Here is a 23,091-nt window from a genome sequence, read left to right on the forward strand (position 1 = left end):
CCCTAAGGCAAAAACCTTTGCTATTCACCTTATCTACGCCCCTCATGATTTCATAAACCTCTATAAGGTCATCCCTCTACCTCCTACACTCCAGGGGCGACAAATTTCCTAGGTTATGCAGCCTCTTCTTGTAATTCAAACCTTCCAGTTCTGTTAACGTCCTGAAATGTTTTCTGTACTCTTTCCAGTTTAATAATATCCTTCCAATAACAGTGTGACCAAACTACACAGTACTCCAAAAGTGGCCTCACCAATGTCCTCTACAGCCACAACGTGACACCCCACCTCTGACCAGTGCAGATAAGACATTGCTCTGACCATTGAAAGCAAGCATACCAAACACCACCTTCACCACCTGGTCACTTTTAAGGATCTGTGACCTGAACCCCTAGTGTCTTTGTTCAACAACACGAACTCAAGTACCATCGACTGTGTAAGTTCTGCCTTGGTATTTATAGAAATTGAACTCCGTTGTCACTGTTCGGCCCATTGGCCAAGGAGGTCAAGATGTTATCCCCATACTTACGAATCATGCTTCTGATTTTTTTTTAATCCAAATCATTTATATAATAAATGACAAACAACAGCAGACCTAGGACGAATCCCTGCAGAAACCGCTAGCAGGTGAATTGTGCTGGATTGCAATCTGTAATCTCATGGCCCAGGGAGACTCAACAGTTTGAACAGAAAATATCTAACTTCATGGCACAGCATATCCCCACTCCACTGTTACCATTAAGCCACACAATCAATCCTAGCTTAGCGTAGAGTGCTGGAGCACAAACTTGGTAAGAGCCAGAGTCAGACCTACCTAAAGGTATAATTTCACTAGGTTGATAGGCAACCCAGTACTATTTGCACGCTAAGCAGCAAAAAAGCATCATATTGTCTGTGCTAAGTAGAACAACTAAACAACTTGAGTTCCTCAACTTCATAGAGAAACAGCCTTTTAACAAATTTGATTTAAGCTGAGTGATCACAGAACTGCCTGCATCCAAACCACATTGTTCTGGTACAGCTGCAACACTGACATCTATCGGACAATGTGGAAAATGGTCACAATATGTCCATTGCACTGAAAGCAGGGCAAATCCAACCTGACCAATTGCAGGCCTATGAGTTTACTCAAGACATCACTGTATCTACAGTACATTGCCCCTATAAAGAATGCCAGTAAATTGAACAGAAGGTAATGACATTGTTGAACAAGATTACTATCATTAAATTGGTCGTAAATTCCAGGAGCTTTTGCAACAAATCTCTCTTTTAGTATTTCATATGTCTATCCTTTTGTTTTGCAACTGTGGAAGTACCAGATTTCCTGCTTTGCCACTGTGTTTGTGATTTCCCCCTTGTTATCACTTCTGTATATTGTTTTGTCTATTGTTCCCAAGATTCATTTGTATCTAAATTCCTTTGTTTCCTCTTTCCATTGTGTACATCCGGTGTTGTGACCCATGGTAAACTCATACTTCCCAGAAGAATAACTGCATGAAACCATCCAGCTATGGATAAGGCTTTAGTTCTGCTTGTGATGTACACCATAGGCTAATGAGAGGCTGTTCTTATTTGGGTTTTAACAATGCATACGTAAGTTTAGTAGTTGCCAAGTAATGTTTTCCTTTCCGTACACATATCTTAGCCAGTGCCATTGCTGTAAGAGTAATTCGCAATTTGTTTAGCTGTTGACTGCAGTGCATTTTGAGGCTGGATTACTTGTACAAACGGGCTGCATGAATTCATTAGCTGTGCATTTTTGGCAGATTGTGCAACTATTTTGTACACAGCTCTTTTATGGAATAAAGTATCTACTAAAAATATAAAGACTACTTTTAAAAATTCTCTTTCTTTGGGGACAAAACAGGAAAGATGCTTGTTTGTAACAGAGACCACGAAGTAAAGGCTGAAGCTTTAAAAATAGTGATTACTGAAGAACATTGTGTTAAATACAATATTGTTCTCTCTTGCAACAGCGACAGCAAAAGCAGACAGAATGGGACTGATGGGTGCTGACACGTTCTTGGGGTTCTTGTGGCACAGTAGTGATAGCCCTACCTATGAGGCAGGAGATCTGAGTTCAAGTCCTACCTGCTTTCGTGGTCTGTAATAGCACTTCTGAATGTGTTGATTAGAGAATCTTGGCTTTTTTTAAAAAGAAAATCAGAATTGTCAATACTGAAAATCTGAAATAATAACTGAAATTACTGGAGAAGCTAAGCAACCCTTCTGAAGAAGGATCACTGGGCCTGAATTGTTAACTGTGCAGTATTTGAAGCTCCGGCTCCAGCTCATTGCCTCTGAGCCAGAGTTCCTCAAACAACCAATGCTTGCTACAGATTTGGTCACTGTGAGCCACGATGGGATCTACCAGTTCCCACATCATGCAGGTACAATGCATTGCCTGGCCCTGCAACACTATTTTGTTTACTTAGTTCTTAATTTGGTTTCTAAAAATTTCCTGCTCATACCAGACCAAACATGTTCCAGTACAGACCAAGGGTGGATCCAGCAAATCCTGTGAACCCTGGATATCAGGGCATACAATGGATGAGATAAAGAATGAAAAGGAGGCTTATGACATATATAGAGGGCTTAAAACAGCTGGAGCACTCAGACTGCCAAATGTGCTAGGGAAAATTAAAAAGAAATTCGAGGAGCAGAAAGAAGGCATGAAAAAGGAATGGCAGGTAAAATAAAGGTGAATGCTGAGCTACCTTGCAAGTATATTACATTAAGGATTAAATGTTAACTAGTGAAAAACTAAGGCCTAGTAAGGACCACAGTGGTAATGAGTCAGAAAATGTTGGTAGGATTTGAAATGAATATTTTGTGTTTGCTAGTAAGAGGTATAGAAATCCAGGAAGACAGGGTGATATACTTAAAAGAATTAGCAAGGACAGAAAAGAGGTTCCGAGTGGGCTGGCAGGCTGAAAAGTAGCTAAATCTCAGACTGGATGAAATGTACTCTATGCTGTTGAGTAAGGCAAGGCAGGAAATGGCAGGGATGCTGACAATTTTCAGTTTGTTTGTGGCAACAGAAGTAGTGCTCGGACTGGAGGACAACTAGTGTGTTCCAATTATTCAAAAGGGAGTAAGGCATAAACCAAGAAACCTCAGTTGAACCTTGGTGGTGGGGAAACAGTTGGAAGCAGTTCAGAAGAACGGAATTAATCTGCCGTTGGAGTGGCAAAGATTAGTCAAGAATAGTTAGCATGGTTTTGTTAAGAGGAAGTCATGTCTGAACTACTTGATTAAAGTTATTGAAGAGGTATGTAGATGAGGGCAATTCATTCAGTGTGGTTGACTTGGACTTCAGCAAGGCTTTTGATAAGGTCCCACATGTGAGCCTAATAGCCAAGGTTAGAGCCCATGGCATCAAAGGAAATTTGGCCAAATGGCAGAAGTCAAAGGGTGTTTGTTGAAGGGTGCTTTTGTGACTGAAAGTCGGTGTCCAGTGGTGTTCCGCAGGAATTAGTATTGGGGCCCCTTACAGTTTGTGATGTTCACAGATGATTTAGACTTGAATGCAAGAATGTTGATCACGAAGTTTGTGGATGATACGCAAAAGCGGTGGCATGGTAAACTGTGAGAATGGCCGTAGATGGACTGGTGAGATGGAGTTAGCGGTGTCAAATAGAATTCAATCTGGATAGGTGTGAGGTGATGGACTTGGACTTGAACTGGCCAAAAAAGGCAAGGGAATACACAATGAACAGGAGGATCCTGGGAAGCACCGACTATCAGTGGGACCTTAGTGTGCACCTATCCATGAAGTTCGCAGAATTGGGAGTCAAGTAGTAAACAAGGCAAGTGGGATAATTGCCTTAGCCTAAGCATAGAGTTTACAAGCTGGCGATTGTACTGGAACTGTGTCAGTTGTTGATTCGGCCACAGCTAGAGTATTGTGTGCATTCCTGCAGTCTCCATCCTGAAGGATACGGTTGCACTGGAGAAGGTGCAGAGGTGATTAACCATGATGTTACTTGTGCTGGAGGGATTTAGTTGTGAAGAAAGACTGGATACGCAGGTTATTTTTCTTGGAGCAGAGATGACTGAGAGGTCATGATTAGAAACAAAATTGAACGGTATAGATGGGAAAGTTGCCCCCTCTGTAGAGGGATCTGGCATAGACTTAAGGTAAGGGGCAGGAGGTTTGAAGAGGATGGGAGGGAAATAAAATTTTCCCTGATGTGCTGGGTATTTGGAACTCACTGCCTGTGGTGTTGTTTGGAGCAGAAAATGTCATAACATAAGAATCAGTAGTTGGAAAGCTATTGGAGAGAATTTTTAGGGATAGGATTTACGCGCATTTGGAAAAGGAAGGCCTAGTTAGGGACACTTTGCTCGGTTTTATTCGTGGCAGGTCATGTGCTAATAACTTGATTGATCACCTTTGTCACCTCCTTGAAAAGTTCAATGAAGGTAGAGCAGTTGAAGCTGTCCACGTGGATTTTAGACAGCCTATTGACAAGGTCCCTCATGGTAGGCTCATCCAGAAGATTAAGATGCACGGGATCCATGATGACTTGGGTGCTTGGATTCTGGCTTGCTCACATAAGGTTGGGGTGGGGGGGACGGGGGGATAGTGGTGGAGGGGTGTTTTTCTGCCTGGAGATCTGTGACTAATGGTGTTGTGCAAGCATATGAACTGGGGCCTCTGCTATTTTGATACATATAAATGACTTTCTTGAAATCTAGATGGGTGTGTTAGTAAATTTGATACAGCACAAAGATCAGTGGAGTTATCAATAGTGTAGATTGTCAAAGGATGCAACAGGATATAGATCAGTCGCAGGTATGTGGAAAATGGTATATGGAATTTAATCCGGGTAAGTGTGAGTTGTTGCACTTTGGGAGATCAAATCGAGATACAGCAGGAAAACAGATCCTTTGTTCCAACTCGTGCATACTGACCAAATATCATACATAAATCCAGTCTTATTTGCTAGCATTTGGCTCATATCCATCTAGACCTTTCATATTCATATACCCATGCAGGTGCCTCTTAAATGTCACCACCTCTTCTGGTTGCTTATTCCATACATGTGCCACCCTCTGCATGAAAAACTTGCCCCTTAGGTCCCTTTTAAATCTCCTCTCATCTTCAGCCTGTGCCCTCTAGTTTTGGACTTCCCCGCTCTGGGGTAAGTCCTTGTCTATTTACCCTATTAATGCCCTTCATAATCTTATAACCCTGTATAAGGCCATCCCTCAGTCTCTGATGGTCCAGAGAAAATAGCCCTGGTCCATTCAGGCTCTCTCTATAGCTCAAACCCTCCAATCATGGCAACATCCACTAATCTTAAAATCTTTCAAGTTTCACAACATCCTTCCTATAGTAGGGAGACCAGAATTGCACACGGTATTCCTAAAGCAGCCTTACTAACATCCTGTAGGACTGCAACATGACCATCCCAACTCATATATTCAATGCACTGACCAATAAAAGCACACATCCAAAACCCTATCTTCACTACCCTATCTAACTGTGACTCCACTTTAAAGGAACTATGAACTGCACTTTAGGGTCTCTTTGTTCAGCAGCACTCCCCAGGATGTTACCATTAAGTGTATAAGTTCTGCCCTGATTTGCCTTTCCAAAATGCTGCACCTCATATTTATCTAAATTAAACTCCATCATTTTATACAAATGATGAAAAGCAGTGGACTCGGCACTGGTCCTTGTGGCACACCGCTGGTCACAGTTTAAAAAGCAACTCACCACCACAACTCTCTCTTCTCTCTTTGACCCAGTTCTGTATCCAAAAAGCAGGGACACTCTCAATTCCACGTGATCTAATTTTGCTAACTAGTCTACCATGAGTAACCTCGTGGAATACCTTACTGAAATCCATACAGATCACGTCCACTGCTCTGCCCTCCTCGATCCTCGTTGCATCTTCAGAAAACTCAATCAAGTTAGTGAGACACGATTCCCCATGCGCAAAATCGTATTGACTATCTCTAATCAGTCCTTGCTTTTCCAAATACATGTCCCTTAGGATTCCCTTCAACAATCGGCCCGCGGCTGATGTCAGGACCACCAGTCTATATAGTTCCCTGGCTTTTTATTGCCGCCTGTCTCAAATTGTGGCACCATGTTAGCCAACCTCCTTAAGTATACATCTACTGTCTTTCTACTCTTCTAGGAAATCACTTGATCTCTGCTGTATGTACTTGACATATGCTTCCTTCTTTTTCTGGCCAAAACACTCCACTTCTGTAGTCATCCAGCATTCCCTACACATACCAACCTTGCCTTTTCACTCTAACAGGAACATTCTGTCTCTCGTTAGCTCAATTTTGAAGGCTTCCACTTTCCAGCTGTCCCTTTTACGTGTGAACATCTGCCCCAGTCGACTTTAGAAATGTGTTGCCGACTACTGTCAAAATTGGCGTTTCTCCAATATGGAACTTTAACTTTTAGATCTGGTTTATCCTTTTCCATCGCTGTTTTAAACAGAATAATGGTAGTTGGCCCAAAAGTGCTCCCCCACTGCCACCTCAGTCACCTGCCCTGCCTTATTTCCCAAGAGTAGGTCAAGTTTTGCATCTCCTCTAGTAGGTACATCCACGTACTGAATCAGAAAATTTTCTTGAACGCACTTAACAAATTCCTCTCCATCCAAGCCCTTAACGCTGTGGCCATCCCAGCCTATGTTCACAAAGTTAAAATCTCCTACAGTAACCATCCTTTATTCTTACAGATAACTGAGATCGCCTTAAAAATTTGTTTCTCAATTGCTTGCTCACTATTAGAAATCTGTAGTCCCACGTCCAATGAGGTGATCATTCGTTTCTTATTTCTTGGTATACAGTTAATAGCAGGATCCTGAAAAGCACTGATGTACAGAGGAATCTTTGGGGTCAAGTTCTTTGCTCCCTGAATGTGGCCATGGAAGTAGATAGGGTGGTAAAGACACCATAAGGCATGCTTGCCTTTATTGGTCAGGGAATGGAGTACAAGCATCTAGATGTCATATCACAGCTTTATAAGACTTTGGTTAGGCCATGTTTGAAGTAATGTGTTCACCTCTGGTCACCACATTACAGGAAAGATGTGAATGCTTTGGAGATGCACAAACCTGGAATGCTTTGCAAAAGATATTTACCAGGATGCTACCTGGATTAGAGGGTACGAGCTACAATGAGAGGGTAGAAAAACTCAAATTGATTTCTCTGAAGGGACACATGATGGAAGTCTTAAAAATTGAGATGCACTAAAAGGTTGACAGTCAGAATCTTTTTCCTAGAGTTGAACTGTCTCATACTAGGGTGTGTGCACTGAAGGTGAGAGGGGGAAAGTTCAAGTAGATGTGAGGGGCAAGTTTTTTTACATAAAGGGTGGTACTTGTTTGGAGATGCTGCTGGGCATGGTGATGGAGGCAGATGTGACAGGGGCATTTCATGGACTTTTAGATAAGCAAATGAATGGAGGGATATGGACCAAGGGCAAGACAAGGGATTAGTCTAACTTGGCATCATGTTTGGCACAATATCATGGACCAAAGGACCCTATCATGTGTTAATGTGTTCTGTAATAATTTAGATGTACACTTGTAATGCCAAGACATGCAAAGGTATGGGATTAAAATATTTAGATCATTTTTAACCAATACAGACTTGATCGGTTGAAGAACCTTTTTCTGTGCAACTCCGAATATATCCCTCCAATCCTCTACCCTGCTGTACCTTTGAAATAATATGTGACCCCTTCTTCATCCCAAAAATGTATCAAGTCTTATTTATATGCGTTGAATGTTAAAGCTAATTATCTGCCCATTGTCCAATGTTGTTATTGTCCTTCTATAATTTGTTGAAATCCTTCTCTGTATGGAATGTTACATTAAGGTTGTACAGGATGTTGGTGAGTACTCTTCTGGAGCACTGTGTCCAGTCTGGTCTTCCTGTTATAGGAAAGATATTGTTAAGCTAATATCTTTCAGGGAAAGAAATCTGCCACCCTCACCTGGTCTGGCTTATATGTGACTGCAGACCCACAGCAATGTGGTTGACTCTTAATTGCCTCTGAAATGGCCCAGCAAGCCATTCAGTTATGCCAGTTGCTACAAAGTCTCAAAGAAATCAAACCGGATGGATTACCAGGCACCACAAAACACAAAACCAGAAACAGCCCTGTCGACCCTGCAAAGCCCTTCTCCCTGTATCTAGGTGCTAGTGCCAAAATTTGCAGAGTTCTCTCACAAACTAGTCAAGCATCAGCCTGACATAGTCATATTCATAGAATCATACCTCTCAGACGATGTCCCAGACACCACCGTCGCCATTCCTGGATATCTCACCAACAAGACGGACAGACCCAGCAGAATTGGCGGCACTGTGGTATATAATTGGGGGGTGGGGGTTGTTGTTCTGGGAGTCTTCAACATTGACTCTGACTTTGGACCCCATGAAGTCTCAAGTCTCATGGCTTCAAGTTAAACATGGATGAGGAAACCTCCTGCTGATTACCATTGAGTGTCCTCCCTCAGCTAATGAATTGGTATTCCTCCATGTGGAGGAAGCACTGAGGCAGGGGCATGAAATCTACTTGTGGTAGCGGGTGTGGAGTGGATTTCTATGTCCATCACCAAGAGTCACTCATCAGCATGGCTACCAGTTTGAACCGGCCTGGTCCAAAAAGACACAGTTGTGAGACTGGGTCTGCGGCTGGTGGTGAGAAAACCAACAAGAGGGAAAAACATACTTGACCTCATCATTATCAATCTGCCAGCTGCAGATGCATCTGTCCATGACGGAACCAGTAAGAGCAACCACAACACAGTCCTTGTGGAGACGAAGTCCTGCCTTCACATTGAAAATAACTTCCATCATGTTGTGTGATACTGTCATCATGCTAAAGGGGATAGACTTGGCACAGATCTAACATCTCAAGACTGGGCACCCATGAGGTGCTGTGGGCCATCAACAGCAGCAGAATTATACTCCTCCACAGTTTGTAACTTCATGTCCCAGCATATCTCCACTCAACCGTAACCACCAAGCCAGAGGATCAACCCTGGTTCAACGGAGAGTGCAGGAGGGTATGCCAGGAGCGGCACCAGGACCTGAAGATGTGATATCAACCTGGTGAAACCACCAAACAGAGCCACTTGGATCCCAAACACAATAAGCAGCAAGTGATAGACAAAGCTAAGAAATCCCACAATCAATAGACCAGGTCTAAGCTCTGCAGTCCTGCCACATCCAGTCATGAATGGTCGTCAACAGTTAAACCACTCATTGGAGGAGGAGCCTCCACAAATATCCCCGCCCTCAACAGTGGAAGAGCCCAGTACATCAATGCAAAAGATAAGGCCAAAGCCTTCGCAGCAATCTTTGGCCAGCAGGCCATGTGGATGACCCATCTCGGCCTACTGCAGTGGTCCCCAGCATTACACCCTTCAAGCTATTCAATTCACTGCACGTTTTTTCAGGAAACGGTTGGAGGCACTGGATACTGCAAAAGATTTGGGCCTTGAAGACCTAAGCTACAGAACCTGCTGCTCCCCTAGCCAAGCTACTCCAATTGACTTAGGACATGGGGAGTTTTCCACATTGTTGGGTTCATACCCAAGTATGTCCAGTACGTAAAAAGCAGGACAAATTCAACATAGTCAGTTACTGCTCTGAGTCTACCAACCATCGTCAGTGAAGTGATGGAAGGTGTCATCAATGGTGTTATCAAGCAGCACCTGCTCAGTGATGCCCAGTTTGGGTTCTGCCAGGGAGACTCAGCTCCTGACCTGATTACAGCTATGGTTCAGACATGGGCAAAAGAGCTGAATTCCAGAGGAGAGGTGAGTGTGACAGTCCTTGACATCAAGGCTGCATTTGACCAAGTATGGCATCATGGACCCCTAGCCAAAGTGGAATCAGTGGGAGTTGCGGGGGAAGGAAGGAACTGTCTGGTGGTTATAACTGACAGAAAGATGGTTGTGATTATTGGAGGTCAGTCATCTCAGTTCCAGGACACCTCTGCATGAGTTCTCTAGTGTAGTGTTCTAGGCCCAACCATCTTTAGCTGCTTCATCAATGACCTTTTCTCCATCATAAGGTCAGGAGAGGGAATATGTATAATGTGCAGCTCTAGTCGTGATGCTTCAGGTACTGAAGTAGTCTGTGTCCAAATGTAGCAAGATCTGCACAATATCCAGCCTTGGGCTGACAAGTGGCCATGTCCAATAAGAGACAATCTAACGACTGCCCCTTGACATCACTGAATACCTCACTAGCAACATCCTTGAGTTCTCATTGACCAGAAACTCAACTGGACTCCCCAAATAAACACATTGGCTATGATTGTAGGTCAGAGACTCGGAATACTGCAGCAAGTAAGCCACCACCTAACTCCTCAAACCCTGTCCATCCACTATTAGGCGCAAGTCAGGAGTGTGATGAATCAAAAACAAAGTAGCTGGAAAATCTCAGCAGATCTGGCAGTATCGATGAAGAAGAAAACAGAGTTAAAGTTTCGGGTTCTGAACTGGACCCGAAACGTTAACTGATTTCTTTTTTTTTCCATCAATAATGCCAGACCCGCTGAGCTTTTCCAGCTACCTTGTTTTTGTTCCTAAGTTACAGCATCTGTAGTTCTTTCAGTTTTTAATGTGCAATGGTGTACTTGCCTGAATTAGTGCATGGGCAGTAAATGCTGGACGGCCAGAGATGCCCAAATCCCACGAAATGAATTTTTTAAAAAATGCTGGAAAGAATTCCAGAAAATATTTACCAGGATGTTGCCAAGAATGGAGGGATTAAGTTATAAGGAGAGGCTGGATAGTGTGAGACGTTTTTTGACTGGAGCGTTGGAGGTTGAGAGGTGACGTTTTAGAGGTTTATATAATAATGGGGGGTTTGGTTAAGGTGAATGGCAGGTGCCTTTTCACCCCACACTTTTTTTTCTCCATTTCTCTCCCCCCCCCCCCCCCTGCAAAAAAGTTGTCTTTGAATTTCGAAACTGTTTTCATTCCAAAAGCCGCATTGAATTAAAATCCATCTTTAAAAAAAATATTTGGGGGATTTGATTCAGTACATGTTTTGAAACAAATGCAGAGTCAAATGAAAACTGAAGGAATTGTGGATGCTGCAAATCAGGAACAAAAACAGAAGTTGCTGGATAAGCTCCAAGCCTGGCAGCATCTGTGAAGAAAACATTAAAGTTAATGTTTTGGGTCCAGTGACCCTTCCTCAGAACTAAAGGTGTTCTGAAGAAGGGTCACCGAACCCAAAACATTAATCTGATGTTTTCTTCTCGGATGTATCTAGACCTGCTGAACTTTTCCAGCAGAGTCAAATGAGTTGTTCTGGATGCTGCATTAAATCTGAAGGACAAACAACTCTTTGTTTTCGGTTTGTACCAGAAGACCCAATTTAAGTATTTTTCCTGTGAAATGTTTTGATTCAAGTCTTCAAAATATTTATTAAGATGTAATTTGTCAGCTAGGTGCTGCATATTTTGCTTGGGCAAAATGTTTCAAGCATCTTGTGCAAGAATGTAAGCACTGCTTCGTTTTCCTGTGTCAAAAACCTGACCACATGTAAATATTTGGATTAAATTTGTAATGAGCCACAAATGACCTGTTGAAACATTGCTGGAGGTTCTCTCCAACCAAATTCTAACATAGCTTTCTCTCTGTGATTCTCATGTTTCTCACCAGAATAACTTAAAAAAACCTGTTTTGTTAGTTGACCACACAAGTTTGAAAGAAACAATGCATAAATGGCAGTACTTCCTATTCAAAATAATCTTTTGAAAGAGACTGAGTTCTCCCTTAAAATTCTTGAAAAATTAATTTTTTTCAATTTGTATGGAGATGCTCAAATAGGCCAGTCTTGTGATTTCAAAGTGCATGGATGCTTTGTCTATTCTGAAAACTTCACTACAGGTTAAAAATGCAATTTTGTTCTGCCTTCCCTATCTCTTTCTAAAAGCCATTTGATTCCCAAGATATCTCCATCTGTATCTGCCTTGACAGTAAATATTGGCAGAAAATTCCACCATGTGCTTTTCATGACTGAGCACTATTTCCTGATTTGTGCCCGCTATCTCGATTTTATTGAGTCACCGTGGCATAATCCTCTGACTCATTTCTCTGTTCTTCAAGTGTTGTCAGGTTTATTCAATGTAACTAAGAAGAGCTAACTGTGAACCTGGTGTAGATCAAACCTGAGATCTTCCTGTTCGGTGGGCCATGGTATTACTTAGACAAACACTTCGACTCATTGTACTGGTCCTGTATCAGTGTTTATTTTAAACACATGCAAATATGCAGCATTAGTTTTGCATATCATGTCTTATCATGAATAACAAATTATCTTTTGGAAAACTTTGGTTTGAGGAACTAAGTAACATTAAATTTTCATATCCTATAATCTGACAATTTGCCATATTTTAGTCTTGATCCTTTGCAATGAAACTCTATATTCATTGGCTGTCAGTTGCTGGACTAGTCTGGCTTGCACATGTCTGCAGTCCAATAGCAATGTGATTGGCTCTTAACTGCTGTATGGGCAATAAATGCTGGCCTAGCCAGGATGTCTTCAGCCAGTGAATGAATTTTAAAAAAGTGCACTGTAAGGTGTAAAGACCACATCTCTCTAATTTAGTTTTGTTGTGGACTGAGTTGAGAAAAGGACTGTTTTACAACAAAGCAATCTTTTCCTGATTGATTCGTGAAAATGAGATCAGCAGTGGATGGCCAAGGTCATCACCCTGATAATACCTGTCTGACTGGGTAGCTGAGCAGCTTGTGGTGTGAATGGTACAAGAAGCCCTAGGACTTCTGAAAAGGGAGGCAATATGCCTGTTTCTCTCTATCCAGTAAAATACCTGAAGCTAAAAGAAGCAAATTGTCTTCTCCCACTAGTTGCTGTAAATTATTGCTCTTAATCAATGAGTTAGAGACTTGGGGCTGGTTGTGCCCAATGGGAAGAAGTGAAAGAACCCAAATAAAAGTTTAGAAAATTATTTCCACTAGTTGGGGATTCTAGAACTTGGTATCATTGTCTGAACATTAGAGCCAGATCATTCACAAGAGATGTTAGGAGGCACTTCTACCCACAAGAAATGGTAGAAACTTGGAACTCTTCGTTCGCAAACAGCAGAGGATGCTGGGTCAGTTATTAATTCTAAATCTGAGACAGATAAATTTTTAAGCAAAGCTATTAAGCGATGGCAGTTATAAGAAGTTAGACCTGTTCAGCCGTGATTTCACTAAGTTGAGCGCTCTAGAGGGGATGAATAGCCTCCTACTACTCGTGTTCCTGTGTAAAGGACTTTGGAAGCAAAACAAACTCCTTCATCAGATCGTGAGGACTGGTGCCATTGAAATGTTTTTCTTTTTTTTTGCTCCTCTCCATCTATAGCACTAATGTGTTTTTATGCCTAGGTATTTTTGAAAGGGGACTAGATTTTTAACTCATAGACCAATCTAGATAGTTCATAATTGTTTTCAGTTGTGGTTACAGCCTGTTTGTAATAAATGGTTCGTGTAAAGTACAGAAACTTGGTCTATGTTTTCTGTCAATCTAAATCCATCAATCAAACATCCTCTCTGATGAAGGGTCTAGGCCCGAAACGTCAGCTTTTGTGCTCCTGAGATGCTGCTTGGCCTGCTGTGTTCATCCAGCCTCACATTTTATCATCAATCAAACAAAGGCCTTTGTTTAGTTTGTTGAATAATGTTAAATTTTTATGACACCTCCAGGCAGTGTTCATCTTGATTTCCAGCGCACTACCACAGTGAGGCGGATTAGAGCAGCACATTCTGAAAATAACAGCAGACACTACAAGCTTTCAGGAGTGTCTCTAATTGAAGGAGGAAAGAAAACCCTTTGGGGAATATTTTGAACCAAGGATAAACAAACACTGGTGAGGGTGGATCAGTAAATTGTTGTGAAATGGGAACTGCAGTTCAGGAGAGGGGACAGTTGTGAACCCAGGAAAGGAGGCAAGCTGGAGGCAGCAGGGAGGGCTCGCAAAACATATGCGTGCCAATGATGTCAGTATTGGATGAAACTGCATACACCCCAGCATAGCCAAGCAAAACAAGTATGGCCCCAAATGCGGCTGATCAGCATGAAGAGATAGTGCTCCTGTTTTTGGTGCGCGGTCTCTAAGCCCTGCCCTGCAAAGTTTTGTGAATGATGACCTTAAGTACCATTTATATTGCTTCCTTGTTTTAGCAAACAAAGTTTGTATGATGTCCATTTCTAGTTTAGGCCAATCAACTGAATGAAATTTGTAGTAAATTGCAGAATGATTGGTAAAATCACCCAGATTCAAGGGAGTCGATACATGCTGGAAAATTAAGACAAAAGCAGTTAAAAAGGACTGTAAGGCAGCGGGATGTAGGATAGTAAATCATAACCATGACAACAATAAGTCATAACCATGACAACAAGAAGGAAAATACATCAAGTCAAACCAGCAGGGGAATCTATAAAAAGGTCTAGATTATAAACAACAAATAAGATATACGAATGAAAATTACACGTACTGTTGAGAAAAGTAACATACTATGCTGTCGTAGTGTAGCCCTGATGTGACCCAAGATTGTAGTGAGATCAATTATTCATGAAAATTGAGCTAATACAACCTAGATCTACAAATGGTTGAACACTTAGGGGGAGACTCCCATTTTAGGAACACAAATAATGGAAGATCAAATACATCCTTGTACTCTAATCTATATTGCAGCCCAAACTTCAGGAATCATAATGGTAGGTATAAGAAATTTCGGCCCTCTCTATTTGTGTAAAATGTCCAGCAAAGGAATTAACAGTCATCATTCCAAACTTGGTTGTGTCTCATGAGCATGCTTTTAGTTGTGGAGGACCAGCATATAGTATTAAGTTACTAATACTGTTCTAAATGTTCTCTTGCGATGAGCTAAGAGTACAATAGAAAAATAAAACATATTGGGTGAAAACATTATTAGTCTTTTGTAAAATATTGGTGCTAATATGTCAGTGTTGAAATTTTAAGTTGTAAGCTAGTGTTTTACAAATAAATGAGTTTAGCTCACTGTGTAATTTTAAGTATTTATATCAAAAGCAGTTTTAACTGTTGACTTCTGATAAGTGAGGCAGCTATACATGCCAAAGCAACCAAGACTACCGTGAGAATGCGGCTAATGTTTAAAAGTTGTAAAAACCCCAGACCTGTTCCATGTGGTGACCAATAAACCTATCCAGGCACTAATCATTCCATGTGTTTCACAGTTAAGTCAGGAAAAGGAAATCAAGTCAGCTATATTTCTAAATTTCTGGGAAGGTATCTGCAGAATTTTCATTATGGTGGAGACGCCACCATATTGAGAAATGCAGACAATTTTCTAATCTTTTATTCCTTAATCACCTGTCTTTGGTACAGTCTGGAGGGTTCGAACTGTGCAGTCAATGGTATTAATGCCATGCCAGTAGTCATGAAGCAGAAGCCCCAGCGCCCAGAGTTTGGCATGTCTGTTGCTTCCTGTCAAAGGTAAGAGTTGTTTAACAAAGACTTAACAATTTTCTCAGCTCTGTATGCCTTTACCTGTCACACTTTATTGGGCCCAGAATTAACCATTTCTGATTCATTCATGGTGTGTGGGCATGGCTATTAGGGCAGTGTGAGAAGGTGATGAGGTGCCTTTTGGAGCTATTGCAGTTCATTTGCTCTACCCACAATACTGTTAGGAAGGAAGTTTTGCCTATGGGTGTTCATTACAGAATAAAAATCTCCTTGCTGAGTTCAGGGTGAAACCTGTTTGCTCTTGAAAAGGTGATTTGAAGGAACTTTTTATTGCTCTATTTACCGAGTAGGTTGTCTGCCAAGACTCCAGAGGCAGTGATATAGTAAGTGATATTGACTGTATATGCCAGAATATCAGATCGACAAACATAAAAATGTTCATGCTTTATTCTTTGTGATTCCAAGAATAACTCTGATGACTGGAAAATTTCTCTATAGAAAGTGAAACTCCACAGAAAGAAATCAGATATTGTTGGTACTTTGCATCATCACCAAAAGTGAACTGGTGAGTTTGGAAAAAATGTCCTCAGTTTCTTGAAGCATGCTTTGTGTAAGCTATTGTTCTTAGATTTTCTAATTAATTCTTCAGCAATGTTGAGATAACTGTAAGTGTACATGATTGTTTACTGATAGCATTGCTAAATGAATGTATTGGAAGCACTGCAGAAGTTGGCACATTTTGGTCAAAGAAAATACAGTAAAAATTGGTAATTTATTTTGCTTCTGAATTTGGAATGGAGAATGCAATAAGTCAGTTGGATTTCAATGTAAAAGGTATAAAGATCTGGCTTTGTATAAGAGGCAGTCAGGCTATCATGTTAACTTTTAACAGGGTTGGATGGTGTCCAGCTCTGTGGCTGATGAGAAAGGCTCATTGTTGTGGCAGATGTTCCAGGGACCACTGTGCTGAGGATGGTATTACATTTGAATGAGATGTGTACAGTTGTTTAACAGCCCAGAAAAAGCTAGCTCCACATGAGACTATTTAAGTTGTGCTGTCCTGAAAATTGCATATTTTAAAGTATAGAAGCTGGCTATTTGGTCCAACTGCTCCACGCTCGTGTGTATGATTACACAAGTTCTTCTCACCTTTTACATTGAACTGTATAGGCATAACCATATATTCCCGTCTCCTTCATGTTTAATTTTCTGTTTAAAGTATTTTAATGACTTGTACCGAGTTCCTGTCTTTGGATAAAGAAATTTCTGCAGAATTTCTAGTTGGATTTGAATTGATAGCTGCAGTTTAAATTGTGTTTGATACCTTTGGCAAACAGTCAGTGCCATTTTCTTGAAATAAATGTTTTGATCGTGTAAACTGAGTTTGTGTCAGTAGTTGAAACAGTATTCATCATTTTGAAAGATCATTATTAGCAGATAAAACTTTTTTTTCGCTTTTTTAAAAAAATTAACCTATTTTTCTAACGAACCTGACAAGACATGATATTACGCACCTCTGGAGCAGCTGGAACTTGAATCTTGGCCTCCTGGTCCAGGTGCAGGGAAACTATCACCGTGCAACAAGAGGCCCCAAAGCTTCACAAATTTGCATGTCATCCTTGTGCAGGGGCCATGCCAATCTTCTCTGTATCAGCCCAGTTTAGGATATTTGCTGCCAAAGTGTCCGTCCTGACTAAATGTTTATATAATTCGTTCAATTTAAATTGGTGTTATTTCATTTCGCTGTTTGATATTTGCTTCCTCCACTGGTTGAAGTATAGCATGTGCATTCAGGAAAATATAATTATGGACAATATGAGTGGTGACATTCCTGGTCTGTTCACTATATAATCATTCTTATCTGTAAAACATAAATGTAACTTTAAAGTGCTAATTAGTTTTAAAATTATATTTGTATTCCTGCCTGTACAGTTTGCAGGTGATGGGCATCTACAACAGTATTGTTTTAAGTAAGGTTTCACAGGAAAACAATGAAGTCTTTTCAAGCATTACTAAGCCAATCTTCACTAGTTAATTAGATAAGCCTATGTTTACATTTTGGGACATCTGTTGATATGGTACATTCCAAGCGTTCACGTATGTTTTGAAGCTCAGCATTGTTCTGGTGTACTAGATTGTTCAATTTTGGTGATAGTCTGATACAGTGATGTGTGGAAATGATTGAAGGTTCATATAGCAGTTTTCTGTCTTTTTGGTGGACCAGAATGGCTCTTGTGTATCATACCTACTTTTTCTTGCTTCAATTGGTGTTTAAAATCTTAATATTTGTCAACTGTACACTACCTATACACTCTGACTGTGGAAATCTGTCCAGCGGAGGTAAATATTTACTCATTTCCTTCAGGTAATTACTCAACTTTGTTCAACTTTGCCAGCCTGTCAATTCTCCTATATGGTTTTAAGCAGCCAGGCTTGAGGGTTTGCAAGCATCTTTGCAAGTTTTCATCTATTTTCTAATTTTCACTTGATTGTACAATTCTCCAAGTTTGTGACTGCATTGATATGGAATTTGCAATCTTTAGGGATTGTTTTTCTTGAAGGAAAATGCTGAAATGCCCAGAGTAAATAAAGCAAAAAAAAACTTTGGAGAAGAAGATAAATAGATAATGATGATGAAAATGCATAAGAAAATTTACGTAGATATAGATAGCACATTGGGTGAAAATTTAAGATTGTGATTTAAGCAGAGTATGTAGCCACGTAGTGTGGCTTATTTTTGTGCAGCAAATTCTGTAAAGAATTTATTGGAAAATAAATTATCCAACAATTACACACTGCCTTTAATGCAGCAAACTTCCTAAAATGCTTTTATAGGTAGAGCAAGAATTGAATGGTTGCTGATTTCTGGTGAGAAAGTGATCAAACCTCTAGTTGAAAGGAGATAGTAGGAACTGCAGATCCTGGAGAATCTGAGATTTCTGAAGTACGGTCTAGGCCAGAAACATCAGCCTTCCTGCTCCTCTGATGCTGCTTGGCCTGCTGTGTTCATTCAGCTTTACACCTTGTTATCTAGTTGAAAGACTAGTTTTTAAAGAAGGCTTGAAAATGGGGGATTTTCAGACCATAAGGCCATTCAACCCATCGAGTCTGCTGCACCATTCAGTTATGACTGCTAAATTTCTCAAGCCCATACTCTCAATTTCTCCCCATAACCCTTGATCCCCTTGAAAAGCAAGAACCTGTCTATCTCCAGCTTAAATAGAATCGATGTCCTATGGCAGTGAATTCCAGAGATTCATCATTCTCCAGCTGAAGAAAGTTCTCCTGACCTCCAATCTAAAAGATCTTCTCTTTACTTTACTCTAAGGCTGTGCCCTATAATCCTAGTCTCTCTTACCAATGGAAACCTCCTCCCAACATCCAGTCTGTCCAGGCCATTCAGTGTTCTCTAAGTTTCAGTTAAATCCCCCTTCATCCTTCTAAACTCCATTGTGTATAGACCCAGAGTCCTTAAACATTCCTCCTTTGTTAAGCTTTTCATTCCCAGTACCATTCTCGTGAACCTCCCACTCTAGGGCCAGTACATCTTTCCTGAGATATGGTGCCCAGAACTGCACACAATACTCTAAATGTGGCCTGACCAGAGCCTTATACAGCCTCAGAAGTACATCCCTGTTTTTATTTTCAAGTCCTGTCAAAATAACTGCCAACGTTACATTCGCCTTCCGAACTACTGACTCAACCTGCAAGTTTACCCCGAGGGAATCCTGGACCACAACTCCCAAGTCTGCTTCAGACTTCTGAATTTTCTCCCCATTTAAAAAATAGTCCATACCTCTATTCTTCTAACCAAAGTGCAAAACCTCACATTTTCCATGTTGTATTCCATCTGCCACTTCTTTGCCCACTCTCCTAACCTGCTCAAATCCTTTTGCAGCCTCCCGCATCCTCAATACTACCTGTTCCTCTGCTTATCTTTGTATCATCTGCAAACTTAGCCAGAATATCCTCAGTTCTTCCATCCAGATCGTGAATGTATAAAGTGAAAAGTAGTGGTCCCAACACTGACCCTTGCGGGTCACCACTTGTCACCGGCTGCCATCCTGCGAAAGACCCCTTTAACCCCACTCTCTGCTTTCTCCCAGGCAGCTAGTCATCTATCTATGTTAACACCTTGCCTTTAACGCCATGTACCCTTATCTTACTCAGCAGAGTTCTGTGTGGCACCTTGTCAAAGGCCTTCTTGAAGTCCAAATAGACAACATCCGTTGGCTCTCTTTGATCTACCCTGCTGGTTACTTCCTCAAAGAATTCTAACAGATTTGTCAGGCATGACCTCCCCTGACGAAGCCGTGCTGACTTTGCCCTATTTCACCATGTAGTTGCAAGTATTCAGAAATCTCCTCCTTCACAATGGACTCCAGAATCTTATCCACGACCAAGGTTAGGCTAATCAGTCTGTAATTTTCAGTCTTATTGCCTTACTCCCTTTTTAAACAGGGGTGCCTTGTTAGCAATGTTCTAGTTCCTGGAACTCTCCTTGACTCTTTGGGCAGCACGGTGGCACAGTGGTTAGCACTGCTGCCTCACAGCGCCAGAGACCTGGGTTCAATTCCAACGTCGGGCGACTGTGTGGAGTTTGCACATTCTCCCCGTGTCTGCATGGGTTTCCTCCGGGTGCTCCGGTTTCCTTCCACAGTCCAAAGATGTGCCGGTTAGGTGGATTGGCCATGCTAAATTGCCCATAGTGTTCAGGGATGTGTAAATTAGGTAGTTTATAGGGGGGTGGATCTAGGTGGGATGCTCAGGTTCAGTGTGGATTTGTGGGCTGAAAGGCCTGTTTCCACACTGTAGGGATTCTAATTCTAATTCCCGTGATTCCTGAAGGATCATCACTAATACCTCCACTATGTCTTCAGCTATCTCGTTAACAACTCTGCGGTGTAGTCCACCTGGTCCAGGTGATTTATCTGCCTTCAGGCCATTCAGTTTTTCTAGCACCTTCTCCTTGGTGATGGCCACTATACTCGGCTCTGCGCCATGACTCTCTTGGATTTTTGGGATATGGCTTGTGTCTCCCACTGTGAAGACTGACACAAAACAATGATTCAGTTACTCAACCATTTCCTTGTTCCCAGTATTATCTCCAGCATCATTTTCCAATAATCCAAGGTTCACTTTTGCCTCTGTTTTTGCCCTTCAATGTCTAAAGAAACTCTTACAGTCCTCTTTTACATTACTGGCTAGCTTGCCTTTATATTTAATTTTTTTATTGCCCTCTGTTGACCTTTAAACTTCCAAGTCCTCTAGTTTTCCACTACCCTTTGCCACGTTATATGCTCTCTCTTTTGCTTTTATGCAATCTCTGACTTCCCTAGTCAGCCATGGATGCCTCATCCTCCCTGTACAATAACTCCTTTTTTTCCCAGGGATGAATTTTTGCTGTGTTTTCTGAATTACTCCTAGAAACCTCTACCATTGCTGTTCCACTGTCTTTCCTGCTCAGCGCTTCTCACAGTCAATTCTGCCAGGCTCCTTCCTCATGCCTCTGCAGTTGCCTTCATTCAGCTGTAATAACGTTACTGCAGATTCTATCTTCTCCTTCTCACATTGCAGAGTAAATTTAATTGTATTATGATCGCTGCCTCCTAAGTGTTCCTTCACTTTAACTCCTTTTATTAAGTCTACCTCATTGTACAACACTAAATCCAGTATTGCCAGTTCTCTAGTGCTCCATCACAAGCTGCTCCAAAAAGTCATCTCATCGACCTTCCTTTTCTTGCAATCTGCAATGAACCTGACTTTGAGCACACCTGCATGTTGGAATCCCCCATGATCACTGTAACTTTGCCTTTCTTAGTAATCTTTTCTATCTCCTGGTGTCCCAGCTCCTGACTATTGTTTGGAGGCCTGTACAGAACTCCAGCTATTTTTTTTTAAACTGTTTTACGATTCCTCAAGTCTACTGTCATAGATTCTATACCATCTTCATTTCCTACTATTGAATTAATTTCATTTCTTACGAATAACACAACCCCCACCTCTTCTGCCCACCTGTCTACCTTTTGGATAAAATGTATATCCTTGGATATTCAGCTCCCAATCCTGATCCCCTTGCGGCCACGTCTCCGTGATGCCCACCACATCATTTCTGTCAATTTTGATCTGCGCCACAAACTCATTTAACTTCTACTGTGTGCATTCAGGTATAACATCTTCGGTCCTGTATTAACTGTATGTCTTCTCATTGTCATTCGTTTATCCAGTGTGCTTGAAGTTTGATTCCTTCCCATTTCCAAACACTCTGTCCTATCTGTGTGTGTGAGCTAGGGACCTTAATAACCTCTCCTGAGTTCTCTTTTCCTGTCATTTCTTTTCATTTTACCACACAGTTGAATCTACACCTACAGATATTAACCTGCTGCTTTGTTTGACACTGGGGCATGTTTTACCCTTCCCTTCCACTTTCTAGTTTAAAATCCTGTTGACCAGCCTATTTACCCTTTCTGCGAGAACATTGGTTCCAACTCAGTTCAGATGGAGACCGTCCCTGCGGTACATGACCCACTTGTTCCAATGCTAATGCCAGTGCCCATGAAAAGGAACCCCTCTTTGCCACACCACTCTCTTAGCCACGTGTTTACTTCTTATATTCTTGTCCCTATGCCAATTTGGAGGTGGCTCAGGCAGTAAACTGGAGATTATGACTCGAGCACCTGTTCTTTAATTTTGTTCCTAGCTCCTGACAATTCCTGAACAGGACCTCTTTCCTAGTCTTGCTTATGTTGTTTTCTTCCAGTGTGGACCACTGCAACTGGATCTCTCCCCTCCCTGTCCAATATCTTGTCAAGTTGATCAGAGATATCGTGTACCCTGGCACCAGACAATATGGGACTCTTGATCCTGCTTATAGAGAATACTATCTATTCCCCTAGTTATAGAATCCCCAACAAATACCACTTGTCTTTTTTGCTCCTCCCTCTTGAATGGCCTCCCAAACCACAGTGCAGTTGTAAGTTGGCTCATCTGCCCTGCATCCACACATCCTTTTCCTCATCCACACAGGGAGCAAGTACCCCGTACCTGTTGGGCAAGATCAAGAGCTGAGGCTCTTCTGTGCCTGACTGCAGGAATTCTCTACCTGCCTCGCTTGCAGTCACTTCCTGCTGTCCCTGGTCACTAATGAAATTTGAAAAACTTAAATCTACCAGGTGTGACTGCCTCCTGAAACACAGCGTCCAGGTACTTCTCCCCCTCCCGGATGTGCCGCAGTGTTTGAAGCTCAGATTCCAGCTCATCAACTCTGAGCTCAAGTTCACCAAGCAACCGACACTTGCTGCAAATATGGCTACCGCTGTTGACAATGGGATCACCTAGTTCCCACATCATACAACTACAACACATCACCTACCCAGCCATTTCTACTTAGTTAATTACTTTACTGAGTTAATTAAATTTATTGATACTTCCTCACACTTCTTTTTCAAATTTGGCTGTCAGGAAATCTGCACTCATCAGGTCACACCCTCCCTGTGATGTCACTCCAGTTTCTTCTTGCAGCGGCAATGTGCCCTGAGCTCTGGCAGGTTTATATTCACTCCGTTGCTGCTCCTCTGCCATCTGACAACTTCCTGCCAACTAGGCCAGATCGCCAAGTTCCGGTCAGTTTACGT

At 41.6% G+C, this 23,091-nt stretch overlaps 1 protein-coding gene and 1 non-coding gene across 6 annotated transcripts in view; one reads left to right on the forward strand and one right to left on the reverse strand.

Annotated features, from left to right (window-relative positions):
* Positions 1-23,091, forward strand: part of ankrd11 (ankyrin repeat domain 11) — a 171,110-nt gene that overhangs the window by 41,217 nt on the left and 106,802 nt on the right. Inside the window, exon 1 of one of the 5 annotated variants that reach the window (XM_048546264.2) lies at positions 15,369-15,484. The exons of the other annotated variants lie outside the window; for them this stretch is intronic. The gene's annotated coding sequence lies outside the window, so the exon portion shown is untranslated. Of the gene's footprint in view, positions 1-15,368; positions 15,485-23,091 lie in introns of those variants that run through there. 5 annotated transcript variants of the gene reach the window in all.
* On the reverse strand, positions 17,040-17,141 carry LOC125460118 (U6 spliceosomal RNA). The gene has a single exon (XR_007249183.1). It is a non-coding gene; the product is annotated as a U6 spliceosomal RNA (small nuclear RNA).

The sequence above is a fragment of the Stegostoma tigrinum genome, chromosome 16, assembly GCF_030684315.1.
Source record: "Stegostoma tigrinum isolate sSteTig4 chromosome 16, sSteTig4.hap1, whole genome shotgun sequence".
Classification (NCBI taxonomy): Eukaryota; Metazoa; Chordata; class Chondrichthyes; order Orectolobiformes; family Stegostomatidae; genus Stegostoma; species Stegostoma tigrinum.